General features: G+C 44.8%; 1 long non-coding RNA gene across 1 annotated transcript; it reads left to right on the top strand.

Moving 5' to 3' along the window:
- Positions 1-3,431: 3,431 nt before the first annotated feature.
- Positions 3,432-12,029, top strand: LOC128075760 (uncharacterized). The gene is made up of 2 exons (XR_008204102.1): positions 3,432-10,056; positions 10,313-12,029. It is a non-coding gene; the product is annotated as an uncharacterized LOC128075760 (long non-coding RNA).
- Positions 12,030-20,724: the final 8,695 nt, after the last annotated feature.

Here is a 20,724-nt window from a genome sequence, read left to right as displayed (position 1 = left end):
ACCTCTGCTGCAGTTTTATGAGCTATTGCACAGCTCCCTGAAAACATTTCTGGTGGTTACAGGTGTTGCTGCATGCAGTGCCAGGTAATAGAATCATAGAACTGTTTGAGTTGGAAGGAACCCTTAAAGGCCACCTAGTCTAGCTCCCCTGCAGCGAACAGGGACACCTACAGCTCCATCAGGGTGTTCAGAGTGCCGTCCAGTCTGACCGTGGATGTCTCCAGGGATGTCTCCACCACCTCTCTGGGCAGCCTGTGCCAGTGCGTCACCGCTCTTACAGTAAAAAAGCTTCTTTCTTATATCCAATCTAAATATCTCCTTTAGTTTAAAAGGATTTTCCCTTTTTCTATCACCACAGATCCTGCTAAAGAATCTGTCCCCTTCTTTCTTACAGCTCCCCTTTAGATACTGAAAGGCTGCTCTCAGGTCTCCTTGGAGCCTTCTCTTCTCCTGGTTAAACAGTCCCAGCTCTCTCAGTCTGTCCTCATAGGGGAGGTGTTCCATCCTTTAGGTCATTTTTGTGGCCCTCCTCTGGACACACTCCATCAGGTCCGCATCTCTCCTGTACTGAGGATTCCACATCTGGATGCAGTACTCCAGGTGAGGTTTCAGAGCATAGAGCAAAGGGTCAGGATCACTTCCCTTGACCTGCTGGCCACGTTTCTTTTGATGCAGCCCAGGATGTGGTTGGCTGGCATTTCATTTTACATTAAGTTATTGGCAAAAACTAGATTTGAGTCTTTTGGATGGTTCCTTAAAAATATCAAAGTCTCAAGGGATCACACAGCGGCCTGAAAAGCTCTCGACTCCCTGTCTGTTTGTGCTGGGTCCCTCTTTCCCAGCCTCCAGCTGTTCCCAACCAGGGCAGAGGAGCTGCTTTGGTTATCACCTCTGTTGAGATGTGGATTGGGAATTTGGCTTTCTACTTACACCAGCAATTAGGAGGCTGTCCTGAGAGGCCAAGTGTCAGACGCTATTTGTAGGAGTTTGTGAAATGCAAAGGGAAAAAAAAGAGGCAGAAATGAGGTCTCACCAGCAGGGCAAAGCTGCAACTTCTCATAGATTCTAAAAGAAAATAGAAGAGCAGCCTCAATTTGGATGAAAATGTGGAAGGATCAGACAGGGCATTGTAGCTCAGCTGGCAGGGGCATTTTGCGTGGCTTGAAAACTGCACTACTCCTCATCATTTTTTTTTTTCTAGTGAAGCCTAAATGTTAATGCTGAAACAAGCTGCTGTCATGCATGTAAGGTGTTCTGCCTTTCCTCAGGGGTTGTGCTGCTGCTCTGGTGGGAAGAATAACACAACAAGCTCGACAGGCTTTGTGTCTGCTACAGCTTGTACCAATACAAAAGCAGCAAGACAGTGTGCGCATGGTATCACAGCAATTGCTGCCTGTGCTGAAGATGGCTGGCTGGGGGATAATTTCTGTGGCACTGGGGGATGTCTGAGGAAGCAGGGCTTCATCTGCAGCCTCTGCCTTCAAGTTTGCACTATAGAAGCCTCTGGAGCCTTCTCCATTTTAGACCCACCTCCCACCCTGCTGATCTTCACTGCAAAGCCAGCAAGGGTGACTCAGCAGAGACGTGCTGTGTGTCTCATGAAGCATGAATACTGTGCTTGTGATATTTGGGCATGATGGGTTAGTGAGGTCAGTACTGCCGGCCCTCCGCCATCCTGGCCCCCATAGTACAACTTCCTCCCAGCCTGGGAGGAGGATGTGTGGCTTGGGCTGGAGGGACAACAAAGTTAATGCTTTTCTTCCTCAGTCAAACACCAGTTCAAACGCTTTCTTCTCCAGGAGCCAGAGGGGTGTAGATAAATCTTCTGCTTTGTTCCTCACAGCTGAGGTTCTGGCTGTGGCCTGTCCCTCCTGGGTGGGTAGGAACTGGGACTGAATGCTCATTGAGAAAGACTCCATGTAACTGTGAGAAGAAAATGGCCATGGCTCATCCTGCTCAAACCCGGGTCACCCTTGGTGATATGTACCTAGCTCCTTTTTTTTTTTTTTTTCCTCCCATTAAAACTTTTTTTTTGTTTGTTTGTCACCAGCATTTACACAGCTGAGAGGTACCAGCACATCCTCAGGCTGAGGTGAATGCAGATGTGGCTGGTGACCTCAGAGCTGGCCTCCTGCAGGGTGGCAGGGACACCTTGCTTCTCAACCTTCCTGATGGATAAGCCAAAGTCACACCTGGGCCCATCCAATCCCCCTCTTCACACCATTATAGAGTGGTTGAGGTAAGAAGCCACCTCTGGAGGTCGCCTTGCATAATCCTGCTGCTCAAGGTTGTCCAGAACTACGTCCAGACAGCTTTTGAGTATCTCCAAGGAAGCAGGCACTTGGGGAAAGGTTTGTCTTGTCTGTGGCCTATAGGCTGGGCTCCACGTGCAGCTTACACTGGTGCAGGAGTCAGTTACCATCAGTGACGCTCCAGTCAGCAACCCAGTACTTGTTTGAGGGTGGAAGGACATAAATCTATTGGAGAGTGTCCAAAGGAGAACTGCGAGGATGGAGAAGGGCCTGGAGGGCAAAGATGTGTGAGGAGTGGCTGATGCCACTGGGTTTGCTCAGCCCAAAGCAGAGGAGCTGAGAGGAGGCCTCATGGCAGCTGCAGCTCCTTACAGGGAGCAGATGGCAGCGCTGAGCTGAGCTCTGCTCTGTGTGACAGCGACAGGGTCTGAGGAGATGGCGTGGAGCTGTGTCAGGGGAAGGGCAGCTGGGGGTTAGGGAAAGAGTCTGCACCGGAGAACGGTGGGCATGGCCCCAGTGTCAGAGTTCAAGGAGCATTTTCCATGATTTTGTGTTGTTCAAAAGGAGATTACAGCTGACACTGGGGAGAAGCACCGGTGGTGCATGCTCCTCCCTGATTCGGCCCTGTCCCTGCCCACAGGAGCAGATAATCTTTATCATAAGCAGGCAGAGACACATGCACAGCTCATGACTGTTGCTGGGCGTGTGCATGAAGAAGCTGGGCACTGGGGTACAGTCAGAAATGTTACAGATTTTTTTCCTCTGCTTTTACACCTAGGAATAATGAAATGCAAACATGGCTATTTAAATAATCATATTTTATTGTTTACTTAAATTTGAAAGCAATTAAGACTAGAAAAGTAGCTGAAAAAACTGTAATACACAATCAGAAAAAATGAGGACCTGAGTCTATAAACACTTGATGTGCAAGCAAACCCAAGTCCCAATATATTCACTGGCTTCAGGACTCTAAATTCTGCTTAAAACTGTGCCAAATCCTTGGTCCAGGGACCAACAGTACTGTCCTTTTAGTTCTGGACAACATTGTTTGTACATGTACATCTACAGATATATGCATACAACGCATACTTACATATATACATTCATTTTAGCTCTGGGCAATATTCTATGTACATATATGTACGTACGTAGAAAATGCATGTATACAATATGTACATATATATGTACATGTATTTGTGATACATGTGCATCTGTGTGTGTATACAGCATATACATGTAAGTGCTTTTGCTCTGCTATCCATAGTAAACACAATTTGGGCAGACAAGGACCAAGAAATGTACAAAGCATAGGGAACAAAGGAACTAAAATCCAAACCCAGGCTTGACTTCTGCACCTGACCGTGATCACTGTCCTTGCCTTTCACCTACAGCTGCTTGCAGTGCCCTGGAGTGGGGACTGAAATTACCCAGAGGCAGCCACACCAAACCCAGGGAGGTGCACATCCTTCAGGCCCACCAGCACCATTCCTCCCCTAAGTCAGCCCTCACAGAAGTGCTGCACCATCTGCCATGCAGCTGCACTTCTCGGTGATCATGTTGGGAAATTCAGTTGCCTCAATCTCGGTGTGGTTGCCCCTCTGGACCAGGTACATGATAGGGAGTGGGGAGCTCTCAGCCACAGCACAGGCACGTTTCCTGCCTCCCCAGCGCTGCAGTGGGCCGGGAAGCTGCAGGCAGCCCCCCCGGCAGCTGTAAGCCTGGTATCCTGCTGGCTCGATGACCCAGTACTGTGTCCAGGAAAGCTCACGGAAGTTGATGTAGTGCTTCTGCCGGCAGCAGGTGGACTTTCCTGCCTGCACTCCATCCTTGCAGTCCCCAGGGCCCCTGTGTGCAATAGGAGAAATGTTAGCTAATAGGTAAGGCTGATGGCACAGCCCAGAGCTAGGAAGCTCAGACCACACTCAGGTTTCATTTGAAAATTCAGGCAACAAAGTGAGTGCAGTAATGTAGGGACAAAGCTGCATGGATGCAGGTTTCATACTCACCCATAGTCCTCCAAGTCAAGGGTGTAGAGCACCAGCTCAGGTCTTCCCACAGCTCTGTCCCCAGCATCCTGTGAGGTGAAGCGCACGGCCTTGGCAACCTCTGCAGCGTAGCTGCCCACCATTTCCCCTTCAATCCAGACCTGCAGGACCATTGGCTCCTGCCTCTTGTTCCGCAGCCAGTAATGCACAGCCTGGGTCACATCAAAGTTCTTCCAGCCAGACTCTCTTATGGGAACCAGCCTGCCAGGCAGAGAGAAGCCCATCATACAAAGTTCATGCTGCTTTTTTTGCTGTGGAATAATTTGCTTCCTGTGCGTTGTCATGTGCCTTGATCATACGTTAATGCTTGCTGAGCAGCTCTGGGCAAGTACTCACAGCAATTAACTATTTAAAACAATCGTAGAACCACAGGGATTGGAAGGGACCTCTGGAGATCATCTGCTTCAATTCCATGCTAAAGCGGGTTTCCTGCAGCAGTCACACAGGAAAGCATTCAGACGTGCTTTGGGCATCTCCAGAGAAGGAGACTCCACAACCTCTCTGTACCCACAAGGCATGCAAGGCTAACAAGCACTGAATGGTGAAATAAAAACCCTTGTGTCAAGGTATTTGTTCACACAGTGCAAGGTTATATGCAGTGCTTGTGTCACCAGCCAGCTGAGCTTCCAGAACTTAAAGGGAGCTTATAAACAAGAGTAAAATCAACCTTTTTATGGTCTGATGGTGATAGGACAAGGAGGAATGGTTTTAAACTAAAGAGGGTGTGATGAGTAGAATAAACTACTAAAAACCTTAAACTAAAAGGAGTGAGATGTGAGTAGAATAGATGTCAGGGGAAGGTTTTCACTGAGGGGGTGATGATTGCCTGGAGAAGCTGCGTATACCTCATCCCTGGAGGTGTTCACAGGCAGGTTGGATGGGGCCCTGGGCAGCCTGATTCTGTGCCTGATTTAGGGTCTTGCTACCCTGCCTGCAACAGGAGAGCTGGAACTAGATCATCTTTGAGGTCCCTTCCAACCCAAGCCATTCAGTGATTCTGTGATTCTATGAATCTATGATTGATTCTATGGTTCTATTAATAAAGATGCAGCCTATCATCTGGCACAGAAATGTGTCACTTCAATGCATCATTGCATATTTGCACCCTTAACCTACTGTCTGCTCTCATCAGCTCCACACTCCCCATCACCTACCTTGAGTCGATCAGGGAGGTCCTGTTTGTGCCATCATGCTGTCTCTGCACCCAGTAGATGCTGACCCTGGCATTGGAGACAGGCCGATGGGGCTGCCTGGCTGGCAGGTTCACCCTGTCCAGGGGCTTCTTGAAAAGCTTCAGTTCAGCCATTGTCACTTCACTGTTTTTTGGTATCCTTCCCTCCATGTCAAAGATGAAGTTCTGGCGCATGGGGTCAGAGTAGAAGACTTCTGTCCGTGATGTAGTGACAAAAAGACATGCTGTCATTGCTATCCTCTGCATTTCATCCACAGTTATCACAGCACATTGCTTGCATGCTCCAACATGATCCCTTGTGGCAGAGACAGCCCTTAAACACACTTTTTCTAACACATACTTAGTATCTTGTGAATAAACTAATTCCTCTAGATCTGAAACAGCAATGTGGGGACAATAGGAGGAAATCTCCTATATGTAATTATTCCTAAATAGAGCAAGCACCAAAAAGCATGTGCCCCTTTGTGCCAGTGCAGTGCACAGTATCAGAAAACCACACAAATTGCAACCATTTGCAGGTAGTTTGCCTTCTCTGCCCAGGATGCTATGTGGTTTTTCTATCACCCACCCTTTTCCAGGATCATGGGGTACATACACTTTTTCCACCCTGCTCCCCCTCAGAGCCTGACCCCAGCCCCACTCCCTGTGGCTTGCCCTGCCCTGGTGTTACCTGCATTGCCGGGGATCCCCTGCAGGATGCTGGCCAAGCTGGGAGAGGCACGACGCTTCCCCCTGTGCCGCTTCAGCATGGAGATGTACTTGTTCTTCACGTGCTCGGGAATGACCAGGTCCATCAGGTCCCTCTTATGAAGCTTAGGGACTTCAGAGAGCCCCAGCTGCTTCAGCATCACTTCCTTGAACCCTTCCTGGGTGAAGGCATAGGCCATGACAACCAGAGAGAGCACATAGAGCATCCGGGTGAAGCTTGCCTCCATCCTGCCTTTTTGGTGGCTCGCAGGGAGGAACGGGGATGTCAGCGGGGCTGCGATGCACTCGTTGGCTGTGGAGTGGGACAGAGGTTTTATAGCCAGCCTCATCCCACTGGCACAACAAATTCCACAAGTGGGGAAGAAGCAGGGGACTTAAAAGGCTCACCCCCGCCTCGATAGACACATGCCAGTTTAACACCTCCGCACACCACCAGGCTGACATGGGGGGCTTAGGGGAGCTTCCAGATTCCTGCACCAGGAAGACATTTCCCTGCTCTTTTAACTCCCTGTAAACTTCTGCCTAAAAATCCCCCGAGTGAGCAGCATCACACATCGATGGAGTTGCTGCCTGAAGTGGCCAGTATCTGTCAGGAGAATAAAGCTCCAGCAGAACATCTGCCCTTATGGTGGGCATTACAAAATAGCTTAAAATATCGGGGGGGAGGGCAGATCCCACTATGATCTCTGAATAGATGATCATAGCATTGAATGAGGTGGTTGGATGGGTTATGGCCTTTTACATTGCCTATAGATCACAGGGAGGTAAGCAGAAGCAGCACAGTCCTGGTATTTCAGATGTGGGCTGAATAATGCCTGTGCTTAAGAGCAGATGGCTTTATTTTCAGGCAGATGATCTCTCAGTGAACACAAGAAACCACTCTGCTTCTCCACAACCCCAACAATAATTGTTGGTGTTCTGAACAGTATCAAAAACCAAAAGAAAGCTTGCTCTGGAGAGTAAAGGTGAAGGGAGCCTGGGTGCAGGAGGCTGCTGTTTGCCTTGAGGTAATCTTAAAACCTGGAGCTCACATCCTTGACTTCCTTGGCCTTTGCTAGCATGTTTTTAAAACTGAGAAAAGGAGAAGATAATTGAAAAAATAAAACTTGAACAGTGCCATTCTTGAGGAACTCAGCATTTGAGACAGATTCTCATCCTTCTCCAGCAGGAACAAGCATGGGACGTCTGGATCATAAGTACAAAATACTGTCATTATCAACACAGATCTTTGGACTTCTTCTGTCTCTGTAAATGAGGAAGAAGCAGTTCATTTTCACCCAGCGTATGGGCTGAGTGCTGTGTCCTCAGGAAAGCGCGGCTGCAGGACCCAAAGTACTGAGCTCTTACAAAAGCCCCGGGTGCAGTTCATCTCCCACTGGAGGCAGTATGAGCTGAGGCAGATTTCCTGGGCAAGGAAGAGGGCAAAGCTTCCGAGAGCCTGACCGAGCATCTCTGGTACTGCCTGTTCTGCCTGTTGAGCCTTTTGTAGAAAATGTCCTGTAAACCTTTATCTTTACTCAATTTTTTCTTTACTCAAACGATTGGTCCTGCTGTATAGTGAGGGCTGCTCAAATAAATCTGCGTGTAAGAGATGATAACGCCTGAGAACACCACAGCACCCGGCACTTCTGGGTACAAGATGTGACGTCTCCTGCGGCTGATATCTGAACTACCAGGATGAAATCTCTTCCTTGTCTTATGTGTATTGGATGGTGATTTATGGACTTCACACATAAAAAAAATGATTGAGCAAATGCGGTGGAAGTTCAGCTAAGAAGAAAACAGAGGATGTGGATTGTAGGCTTTTCACAGGAGGGTGATTATCTGGTCCGATTGGTGGAGTTGGCATTCTCCCTTTGTCACACAAACAAGAAAAGGTCAGGAATTTTATAGTAGCTCTTTTTGGGTAATGTGTATTAGAGCCTCCATGGTGCATTCAGGGTGTCAAGCAGAGGATTTATGGGGGGCTGCAGGGCATGATGTCTGAGGAACTTACAGTTTTAATGGAAGCCTGAATGCAGTGAACAGAGAACCTCCATATTTAAGCTTTTAGGTAGTTTCAAACAGATCTCTAAGATACTTACTGGGCATATCTATGCAATGATTTTTGGTAAATAAATCTAACGAGTTAAAAGAGAAAGTGCGAAAGGTTTAGCCTAATGACGTGGCTATTGCCCTGTGAAACAGGAATGGTTCAAACACATTTGCAGTGCATCAGTGAGGATCTGATTTTCCAAGAACTGAATTCTCATGAACGTAATTCTGCTATATTACAGTTGGGCCCATACCAGAATGGCCTTTGCTTGAATGATGTGAAAGGCCACAGTTTTTGTTCTCAGTTGTTCAGCAGACTTTCTGTATAGAGACTGGAACATATCTCTGTCCTGACTTTGGTCTGCTTTGTTTGTTTTTTTTAAAACAAAATCAGTGTCCTTTGGGTCTAGAAGTGTGGTTACAAAGTAATGTTGAGATACAGGTACGAACTTGCCATGTTAAAGAAGAATCCGAGCAAAGGTTCCATTTCTGAGTCTTTTTCAGTCTCAAGTCCCCTCGTGCATGCGTGGCTGTAGGACAGCAATGCATTCCCTGCCAGGGAGGCAGTTCTGGGATTTGCTGTTGCCTTTATGCAAGTGGAGAACGGCAGCAAAAGCCTCGCTCTCCTCCTTGAGGTGTCTGGGCAGCACTGGGTGGAAATGGTTTGGTTCTGGTGGAATGATTGCACAGGGTCTGCTCAATGACACTAGCAGGATCTGCAGCTTCTTTTTTGAGGGTTTGCTTTCAGCCAGGTCAGCAAGTTGCTGTCATGTTACATCTTTTGGGTCATGGTACAGCTCTTCCCTACATTGGTAAATAGCAGTTCCAGTTCTCAAAAATGACAATGCAAGAAAATCTCGTGGTAAGCTCCTTTCTTCCTCAGAGGTGAGACCTTCTTCCCAAAAAACTGGAGGTGTACTACCACAAAAGCAATGAACAGACCACAGGGCTGTTATCTCATTTCTTGGCCACTTTAGCTCCGGACACTGCCAGCCACCAGCCTTGTCTAGAAGTGCTCTGATTTGCACAATACTTGTTTTTTGAAGATGCCTGATGACTGCTGAAAGATACTGGGAAGCTATCTCCCCAGGTTGGTGGCTTTCATTATTCCTCTACCACTAAGGACTGCTGTTTTTCCATTAGGGCAAGAACAGCTTGCTTAAAGAGCCAGAATAACAGCACCCAGGCCCATTTAGCTCATTGGAATTTGCATAAACGCACCTCACAATTCATCCTGTTGTGCAAAATCTGGAATGGAAAAGTTTTAAAAGACAGTTCAGCCTGGGTAAATGCAGTGTCCTGGTACCTGGGAACAAGCAACTCCAGGTACCAGGGCATGTTGGGACCTCACAGCTGTAATGCAGCTCTGCAGAAAAGGGCCCAGGATTTCAAATTGTTCTGGGCAGCAAGGCTAAATTGGCCATCTCCAATGAAAATGCCTTACAGGTCATGTCCTGTTGGGCTCCCTCATGCAAATGCTGCTGGTGAAGCCCCAGGCAGCAATGGCAATGGCATTTCCTTATGCCAGGAGTGCATTTACAACACAAAGTATCCAATATAGTAAAAACTCCATTTAATCTGGGAGAGAGGTTGCGAACCTGCTCTGATCTTAAGCTCAGGTACATAATTCCCATTACTATGATGCTATCCAACTCAGATCCCACTGACTTGCAACACATCTTCCTTAAGTAGGCGCCTGTATTTACCCATGGGCTTGTCCTGGTCAAACAGCCCTGACAAAGACATCTGTTTGAAGAGGGATGAATAAAATGTCCAAAGTCCCACCATGTTCTTGGACAACTGATGTCAGCTGGCTTGCTCACAGGTATGTGCTGGCAGCATTTGCAAAGTGCCAGTGTTCTGGCAGAAAAGAGCTCTCTGAGGTATTTTTTTCCTACAGAAAAGCAAACACAACTGTTTAAATACAGCTTTTTCTGTCCTTCCTGCAGCCTCCTCCCTGCTGTCCTCACTTGTGCTTTATTTGTAGCTGGGATATTGTGTTACCATTGCTTTGTAGGAACACCACATACTTTTCTAATAAAGGTATATGCTCTTTCTGAATGTTCTTTCTTCTTTTGCAGTGAAAAAGAGAATATCAGTCACTTTTTCCCCACTCAGAGAAAGAATGCTTTATTCCAGGGGCTGTACTTCATTACCAGGAGAAGGTGTAAAGGCAGAAAGATTATGAACTACATGTCAAATAAAGCTGAATAATTCGTGCTGCTAACTTTGCTGGAAGATGCTTTTCCTCTGCAGGCCAAACATGGAGATGAAAGGCCAAGAGGTGGGATATCTAAATCTAACCTCTTCTGTTACGCATGGTAAGCTGACATGCAAAATAGTAATGTGTTGGTTTAGTGCAAAAAAAAGAAGGAGAAGAAGAAAAAGAAGAAAAAGATAAGGAAGAAGAAAAAGAAAAAGATAAGGAAGAAGAAAAAGAAAAAGAAAAAGAAAAAGAAAAAGAAAAAGAAAAAGAAAAAGAAAAAGAAAAAGAAAAAGAAAAAGAAAAAGAAAAAGAAAAAGAAAAAGAAAAAGAAAAAGAAAAAGAAAAAGAAAAGAAAAAGAAAAAGGATGTTTCTTGCATAGGAAATCACACAGACACAAAACCCAATGTGAGATGAAAGACAAAATTAGACCATAGTTTGGACAGAGAGGACAAGATAGAACAGATAAATACTTTAGACTTCACTTATTTGATACATCTGATAAAGTGGAGTAATTGCCCAGAGATTTCCACTAGACTTCACTGAAATATTTAACACTAGCATGAACGGAGCCTTAGCAAATATGTTAGCAGAAGTTGTTTTCCATCTGTAATATCTGCTGCTGTGGTGATGCTGGGGCTATTGCATGTCAGCAGGTTTTACAGTAGATGGATTCTGTTTCAAAATAATCACTTGCACGTGGCCTTTTTCCTCGATGCTAACAGCACTTTAGCTCTGTGATGGAAAGGCTGATGAAGTGGAATTTAGAATGTGTCCAGCAGTACCTCTGGAGCTGCTGTCTGGCCCTGGGTGAGCTGCTGGGCGTTTTGGGAGAGCCAAAAAAAACAATTTGAAAATAATGGTAGAGATCAGGTCATAGCCCCTCATCTTGATGCTTAACTTTCACTCTGTTCTAACAGAAAGAGCCAGGCTTAGTTGGCCGCAAACTTTGCATTGTACAGCACTGTTTCTTTCTCCTCAGAAAGTTCTTCCATCTCTTCTGAGAGCAACCATAAAGGCCTACCAAGTATTCCCAGTGCATTTTAAAATAATTTATTTCTGTTAAAAGACTTCAAGCAGTTCATAGTAAATCATTTTTAAAACCTATCGAGCTCTTTACTCTTTATGCTGATTTCTTATTTACACTGTTCATTCCATTCCCTTTCTGTCCAGATTGTGGTCAGCTTTGAGAGTCCCATAACAAGCAATACTACTATAAGCCCCTGATTTTCTTTTGCCTTCAAACAGTGCTGCAATGCTAAGAAAGGGGTGTGTGGGTCAGGTGTCTTTTTCAAGCAGTTACTACAAGGCTGTTTTCCACTTAAATATTTATATTATCGTTATAGTGTTTTTTAAACCATTTTTGTATGTTGTTTCTTTTTAATGAAAAAGATTTCAGTAGGAAAGGATGAGAGAAAATGCAGTTCTTTGTGTATTTGACTCCAAAGCAGAGCACAAAGGAGTATTTTTCTTGATGGCAGAGGCTAAATTATGTAATTTCCTGCCATGTAGCCATATCTGTGCAAACAAAGGCTATAAAGTCTTGGATTTAACATGGCTCTTGCAAAGAGCAAAATAAAGTGGTGTGATCTAACTAGCTGTAATCCTTTTAGCATTCATACTGCAGGGCTCTGGGAGATGCATTGGATTCATTTGATTTTGAAAGGGAATCTAGCCACACTTGGTCAGACCACTTCAAGTGTGAAACATGAACTTCACGTTTTTTGTTTTTTTCTTACTTAACCATTTGCTTATTTAAATGCATTAATACAGGAAAGGCCAACTTTTCCACATAGCAACCACATGCATTTCTAAACCTTAATTTTGTGCTCAACACAAGATTCTGCAGAAAATGCCATGTATTTGAGGGCGATAACTATAAGCCTTCCAGGCTGAACAATGCAGTGAATATACAGTGACTTAAATTTGGTGCATTTCTGCAGCATGGCTGTAGGTGCAGCAGTCATCAGCACAGAACCCAGAGTCATCTAGCAAATCATACAGATGGAAAAATTTTTCAAAGGCACAAAAAGGAAATTAAAGCTCAACTTTCAATGATTTGAAGGAAATTTGTGTGCTTAGTCCTTGGTTTTTTTTTTCTTTATCTCTAAAATAGGAATATTTTACCTCTCTGACAACAAAACTAAACATCAATTACTGCAAGCAGAGCAGAGATGTAAATAACCTGGAATTCTTTTGAAATTTGACCTGTTAGAACACCCCAATAGCAGACTACAGGAAAATGGTGTTTTCAATAAAGCTCAGCTTCTGCAAGTCCAATGCAGGAGTTGTGAAAATCACAGTGTGCAACAGAGTTGGAAAATTGTCTGCCCAAATGCTTTGGAGAGTGCACCACTTGGCTGCTCTCAGCTTATTTCTATCTGCCCAGGCTGGGAAACTCTTGAATATATGCTAACTTAAATACACAAAGGCTCAGATGCATGGTGGAACATGGAAATATGCTATTGCCTCGGCTTGTCTCCAAACTGGTACACAAACCACAGCAATTGCAGAGCACAAAAGGAAAAGTGGATAGAAACTGGTTTCTTGACATGAATTCACATCCTCTGAGAAATACTCACACTGTGGTAATCTGATTAATAAATTTGTGGTCTTATACTGACATATGAAACTCTTCCTAATCATCATAGGAACTACAGTACAAAGGAACCACAGCGCAAAGGAATTTAGATCAAGCTGCCTCGCTCTTCTCCAGAGCAGTCTGTTATTTGGGCCTCAGACCACTGGTCTGTTCTCCTTGGGCCTCAGAGCAGCAGTGCCAGCTTGCACTGACCCTCTCAGCTGTTTGCGTACACCTACGTGTGGGGCAGCGCCAGGAACTGATCCAGAAAGTACAAAATGAAAGGTGCTGTGAAAGCAGGAATAGCCTGCCCCCGTACTGCAATGGGATACAGACCTTCCTCCTGCCCTGGAGCCTGTCTCACTCTGGAATCTACTTGTAACTCTGCCTGGATTAATTCTCATCACTCACCTCATTATAATCTGATATATAATCTGCATGTATAAGCATCTGCTTTAGTGAAGCTGTACAGAATATATCAAGAGGAAAGGAGAATGGAAATGATCCAGGCTTTCCTCCAAATTCTGTCCCTGAGTCAGTGTAATGACCTTGAGCAAATCGCTTTGGCCGATATTTTCTAGTCCCTGTTTAGACACCAAGATAAATAACCTGATTTTTGAAGGTACCAGCCAACCACAGCTTCTATCAACAAAATTCTAATCACCAGTAGACTTAAGTTCTGTACATAGACTATATTAGTTAAATGAACAATATAGCTCTTGTCATCTGCTACAGGGGAGGAAAATTCTCCAGTGGTCCATAGATCAGCAGTGTGTTTAAGATCAGCTCTTGCAGTGAAGACATGACTTTCTGTTTTTACAGAGCTTGGACACACGCTCATGAAGCAATGTTATACATGTCATATTTCCATCGCTGGAATGGGTGTCAAGGAATACCTTTATACCCTTTGCATACATTTGAAAGGAGAAAAACAGAAAATAATAATAATTTTTTTAAAAGATTAGGGGAAATAAAATCATCACAAAAAAGGAGCTGTAAGAAAGAATGAATGGGGGGAGGCTGCAACCCACGCCTCCCAGACAAGCTCTGCTCAAGCCAGGCCCTGGCTGCAGGATCATTCTATATGGATGTAGCCCTAGTGCCCTTGCTCATGGTTGTTTGTCACTGCAACAGCTTCACGGCTTCCTGCTTAAGACACTTGGCATCCTGTCACCAATTGACTCTGCACACTTGCACGTGACCCCCTGCATGGGCTCACCACGATCATCCTGCTGCCAATAGTGCCCCCCACGCTCAAACACCATGGCACGGATGTGCAAAGGGGCTGAGCCGCTGCTGCAATGCCAAGTGTGATGGGGTCTTCCTGTGCTCTTTGCAAAACCAAGCCCTTAAATTAACAGATCAGACCTAATGGCTGCTTCACACAAATCTACAGAGACAATTGTTGGTGCATACTCCCAGGCAGGACAAAGGTGCTGTGAAATGTAATTCTTTGTTCAGTTATTCAGATTGCTTTGAGTTAGCAAATGAAATCAGAGCTCTTTGATTGGCTGTATTCGAATTTATTTTTGCTCATATTTAAATCCAGGAGTTGGAAGGGGAAATTTTTTTGCCCAAGGAAAATAAAGATCATATCATTTTAAAAGTCTTTTCAAAAATTATGTAATCCAGATTTTCATTTAAGTATATTATTACTTTGAAAACATACTTTTTTTCAATAATGACTATCTATATTAACTGAATTATATATATATATATATACTGAATTATATATATATATATTAACTGAATATCTATATTAACTGAAGCTTTTGAGAACTTGAAAATGTAGTAAAAGACATTTCTAAATGGCCAAGCCGTGTGCTTGATGCTGACTTTTAGGGCAAGCCAGGCCAGTGAACAAGGTCAGGATGATGGCCTTGAAGCCCACTTCCTCAGGATGGAAGCCACAGACTGCAGATATAGAGTGGATGAAGCAGACTGACCAGTTTAATGACCAGCTTGCTCAAACTAAACTGATTAGTTTAAAAAATAAAAACCAAAAAAAAAAAAGGAAAATGATCATCTGTTCTCATTAAAAACAGAATTTAAGAGGTTGGTTGACAAGATAGTCTGTTTAAGCCCATCTTGGTGATACAGGTCTCAGCCCTCCAATAGGTGAAGCTGTGCATCTCCTGGAGCGTTGTGTGGTTCCTGTGTAAGCAACTGCCCAGCTTTCTGCTCAAGGAAAAGAATGCAAATGTCTGCTCAGGTCTCACCCCAGTGCTGTTGCAACTTTGTGTGGTCAGGACAGCTGCTGAGCTCAGAGGCAAGAACACTGGAGCACCTGGCAGAAGCTAACATACATTGTGTCCAGGAAAAGCAAGGCATTAGGAGCCATAAATGGCTCGTAGTGTTACGCTGGGGATAAATACCCCAGCCTTCTGTTTCACCTAAATCAAACACCGGGCCAGGTGCAGTCCACTTCAGCGGAAAAGACCAGGTTGTGACAGATGGTTTCTCCATTCTCCTCTCTCCCTTGGAGCCACCTTAATTACAGATAGTGCTACCCTACCTATGCATTAAATCCCTTCAGACAAATTAACAGGGCCAATACATGGATAGGCATTAACATAATATGTATAGTCATAACACAATGACGTCATCTATATTTCAGGCTGCCTCATCCTATTTTTATACCAAAATGTGTCACATCAACAGTAGTTTCATTTCCACATGCTAATAATGAACCTAAACTTCCTATATATCAGCAAAAGATTATCCACAGCTACACCTATCCACAGAACAAAGGTTTTAATCTTATGCTGCACTCAGGTGAGCGATGGGGAATTCCATGCATTGTCCTTGGGCAATCATAGGTGTGTCTTAGTCCAGACAGGGCTACGGCAAGGTTGGGCAGATGGCATGGCTGGGGCTGGCAGTGTTCCCAGCTGAGGTATCATTACAGAAGTCCAGGAACACTCCCAGAGACTCCTACTTACACGTGATCAGGATGATCAAAAACAATGAGCTCAATGCACAGAATAGGGACAATACCTCACTGTTTAATAAATCCATTTTTAATGAGAAAAAAAAAAAAACCAAAACATTTTAATCAGAATACTTTTTTTCCCCATACATTTCTCATGGACTTTTCAGTATTGCTGCTTCAGATTGCAGTTACTTGACTATTTCAACACCATTCCAGCTTTCATGCAAATATAACTTGACAAAGATCATGAGAAAAATGAATATGCTCAACTATCAACATGACAGCACACTTACCAAGGCACATTTCTATCATATATTGCTATATCTATTTAGTTAAATATTTTGTATAATAGTGAATTCTATTTATTAGTAAAAATACAATCAACCCTTAACACAAGGCTGTCTTTACCTAGAAAAACAACTATCTTTGAAAGAGAAGCAGCACTAAGGATAAAAAGAGGAGAAATCAAGTATAAGTAAGTTTGTTAACTTGAATTTGCTTATTTGTATTATGATTAAAGTTCACTTAAATTCGTCTCTCTCTGTCTAAATTTTTCTGTTTTTATTGTGCACATATAAATGCTCAGGGTTTCAGAGGAAAACTCCATAATGCCCAACCCAAATCCTTTGGTATATTGAGGCTTGTAAACAGATTGCAAGATGAAAGCAAAGATTAAAAGGTAGCAATGAGCTGCAAGGCTAGAAACCTGAATTAAACCCATTAAGATAGATTTGAATAAGTAAATAGGTAAGAAACAGCAAGCTGGGCTGCTGGGTTTCTTCTGAGAGAGCAGAAGCTGTAACCCTGTGAAGAGCTGCCACGCATGGTAAAGCATCAGGCCACTTCATACTCATGGCCCAGAGACTATTGATGTCTTGTTGAAAGTTCACCCATCAAGGGAAACCCTGCTGTGATAAATCAAACAGAAAGTGACAGCTCTGCTCTTCAGCCATAAGGACATTTAACAAAATACCTTTGTCTTACTCAGGCAAAGCAAGAGTAAGTGTAAATACCCTGCACACTTGTTCAATTCAGTGCTGAAGAGCTGTGAAGGGGTTATGGAGAGTGGGAAATACAACAAAGATGGAAGAATTTTAAATTCTGAGGACCTGCTCCCTAGGTCCTAAGGCTGGACTTCCATCTGCTCTAGCAACATAATTAAATGTTTGCTAACTAATGACAGTATGTGGCTTTTGTCACCAAGAGAACAGACAGTGGTAAACAAATCCCTATTTACAAGAGGTAGGGAGGAGGGAAATGTGACTCTGCTGCTGAAATTAGAGATAAACAAAATCACACCACTTAGCTAAAGAGCCTGTCTAGACAGAGGAAACGAAAAAAACAGATGACAAAACCTTGATATTATTCTTCCAAGAGAGAAAAATGATTCTGCAGCTGGGCAAAAGTCTTCAGAACCAAGAATGTCAAGACTATGATGTCAAGTCCACTGAACATCACCTATTTTATACCACAGAGTAAGGCAGCCCAGCCATAGCAAGATCTCCATAACTCTGAAAAGTATGACAAAAATCTGTAGTACAAAGAGATAAGGCAAGCAGTGAGAAAATCAACCAAGTGGATTTTGGTTCTAAAAATATAAGAACTGTAGCAGAACTGTAGGGAGTAAGGTTTAATTTCAGAAAGAAGTATTCTTCTTTGAACTCCCGATTCTAAATGATCTGTCCGTGTGAAGATCTATTTCAGAAAAGTCAGGACAGAATAATTACTCCGTAACACATCGAACTTTCCCATCACCTTAACCCCAAGTAGAAAAGAACGTGCTTTTAAATTGAAAGCAACATTCAACAATAATGGAATTTCTTCACTCCAGCAGTGAATCTGAGCTCTTTAAGCTCCCCTTTACAAGGAGGACTTTTGTTCCATTTTCCAATGCAAATGTTTATGGCCAATTTAGAGTCCCAGATTATGTACTATGCAGCTGCTAGGAGAATTATGAAGTAACTCTATATCTCTTCACTGTTGTGTATAACTGGGATTTTTTCCCTTTTTGCCAGATGGAGTGGGAGAAGGCACACAGCACGTTTACAGCCACAAGCTGCCATACACAGAGCAGGCATTCTTGAAAAATTAGACGGGGATTCGACAAAGAACCAATTCTTCTCTTATGGCTTAATAAAATGGCAAGGTAGCAGGCATGCATGCAGACATCAGAGAAATGCAGTTTGAACACAGACACACAGAGGAGTGGGATTGCCAGTGGGAGGAGAAACCGTCTTTCAGGCAGCTCAAATGTTACCTTTCTTTAAAACATAAAATCAGTGGATGACTGAGTACTAGCCTGAGATTTTGATTAGTGTAAAATGAGAATGAATCTTCCAATGCCCCGATGGCTTGGATTGTTTTTAGGGTGGATCATCATTGTGAAACACCACTACTACTTCATCCATGAGAGCAGAGGCAGCATGCAAATCCTTTACAGCATCCAATTTCCCTGCATCCCTCTGAACCATTAATTTTCTTCATTACCATCTCCTTCCTTAGGTATCTACTGCCCATCAAAGTCGATCATGTCAATTGAGAGTGAAGGATGCTGAAATGGGAGACGATGAAGGTGGCAGTATTTAAGATATAAAATGACTGTTGAGGGAACACTGAAATAAAGGGTAGGGAAGCAGCAGACAGCAGGGTCTTGTCACGCTGTGTTTTGGTCTGTTGACTGGAAGCAATTAACTTCTGTGTGGGATAGGATGTCTTTTTTGATGGCTGGGAATCAGTCTTATCCCAGACCTATTGCAAACACATTAACTTAAACTCCCTAGGTCTTGGTTGTTCTTTGTTTTTTGTTTCAATTTACAAGATTTAAATTCTATTTCTGTCTTTATAGGTACATGGAGACAAGAGGCTTTGAATATTTCATGGGACATTCATATTACTACTATTATTGAATTTATTTCAGAGCTGTTCATCCCAGCATATGGACTGCTCCACCGGCACCTGTGTGCTTGCACCCCGCATCAGTCTGGGAGCTGGGAAATGCACTGACTCTGTAGAAACCTCACTGTTCTTCCTCCTTTTCTGCTAAAGAAAAAACCCTTGAGATAATTTTTTAGGAAGGCTAACTGCTAATGTACACCATGAAGTCACAAAAGGGTTTGCTCTGAACTTCAGAAAAAGCATTGCAGTGGCACAGGCTGCCCGGGGAGGTGGTGCAGTCCCTGGAGGTGCTCAAGAAGCATGGAGATGTGGCACTGAGGGACGTGCTCAGTGGGCACGGTGGGGATATGTCAACCTTATGGATGCGATCATCTTAGAGATCTTTTCCATCCTTAACGATTCTGACTCTGTGATAGCACTGTAGCCCACACTGACCTCGAAACTTAGCTGTCAAGAAGCTAAAAAATCCTTTAGTCTTCAGCAGATTGCTGCCTTTAGGAAGCAGCATAAAATTTTCAGATACGTAGTGAAAGCCTAAAATAACTGCTGTGAGCCATTACGAACACCACCTATTGGCGTTAGATAATTACAAAATCAGTTTGTAGCCTTTGAATTCTGTACACTATTTAAATGAAGAAAACAAAACCAAACAGACCACTGAGGCCATGCTTAGAGGTGTGTCGTTCACGCGCAGATGTGGATGCTTGGTTGCTTAACAGTATATGCATAAAGCTCTGTGTGATACTCTTGATGTATTACAGGTAATTGTCAGACCCTGGCCTCCACCTGAAAGCCTTTAGCTGACTCTGCTATCTGGGAATAAACCCAGTGCCAAGCCAGTCCCATGCTAAAATAAAGCCTCGCAGGGTGAAAGCGGGTGGCCGTATCTCCCAATTGCCGTGCAATACTTTTGGCAGCGCTACAGAAGAAAGAGATCGTGAAAGCAAGAGCAGCTTCCCCTCATGATTTTCCTGTATCATTCCTTCTCTGAGGGCAGCGTTTCAGGCTCTGCCAAACACGAATAAGGAGGCGGCCGCAGTCAGGAAGCAAAACCCGCCCGCCGCGCTGCCCCGCCAGGGAGCCCGGGGACCAACGGCCGCCGCCGCTTCCCGCCCCGCCCGCTGCCTCACGGCGGCTGCCAGCCTGGGCGCGGGACGGCACGCATGCGCGGGGACGGGGACTTGTTGCTTGGGCCGGTAACTCGGGCCGTGCGGCGGCAGAGGGAGGGCGGGGGGCAGCTGGGCCGCGGCCGTGAAGGTAGAGGGGGGAGGGTGGGTAGGGGCGGCGTGAGGCGGCCGCGGGGCGGGAGAGAGGGTGAGGCGAGGCCTGAGGGGCGGCCGCAGGGCGGGAGAGAGGGCGAGCCGAGCCGAGCCCTGAGGGGCGGCCGCGGGGCTGCGCCGGGTGCTGCCCGCTTCCTTCAGCCCCTCAGAGGGAGCAGTGCGGGTCGCGATGCTCGCGTTCCCCGCGAGGTCTCGTTGGGCTGCAGCCGCGCAGCTCCACCTGGGGGTGTTGCTGTACTCGTTATCTTCTTAACAGCTACCTCGTTTGAAAGTAAAGGCTTGCAAAATCGGACACTGTATCTGATGAGCTGGGTGCGTTGCTACCGTTCTAACTTGTGGTCTCTGCGATGGATGTGATGGAAGGTCCCGCAGTGTGCTAAAAGCTGCTCTTCTGTCAGCACTAAATTTCTTAGAAAGCAAGAACAGGTTCGCAGCACACATCGTGTATATATCTTTGTCAGCTGGGACAAAGGCTGCCTGTTTCTTCCCAGCTTTGTGCAGTCTAACACTGAGCAAATTCTGGTTTGGGAGGAGCATTCTCCCACGCGAGCTGTTCTATGTTTGGTGGCTTTTGTTTTGTTTCTATTTAAAAGGAGACCTT

This window comes from Tympanuchus pallidicinctus, unplaced genomic scaffold (genome assembly GCF_026119805.1).
Source record: "Tympanuchus pallidicinctus isolate F22 unplaced genomic scaffold, pur_lepc_1.0 scaffold1, whole genome shotgun sequence".
In the NCBI taxonomy this organism is placed as follows: Eukaryota; Metazoa; Chordata; class Aves; order Galliformes; family Phasianidae; genus Tympanuchus; species Tympanuchus pallidicinctus.
This window is presented reverse-complemented; position numbering and strand designations above follow the sequence as displayed.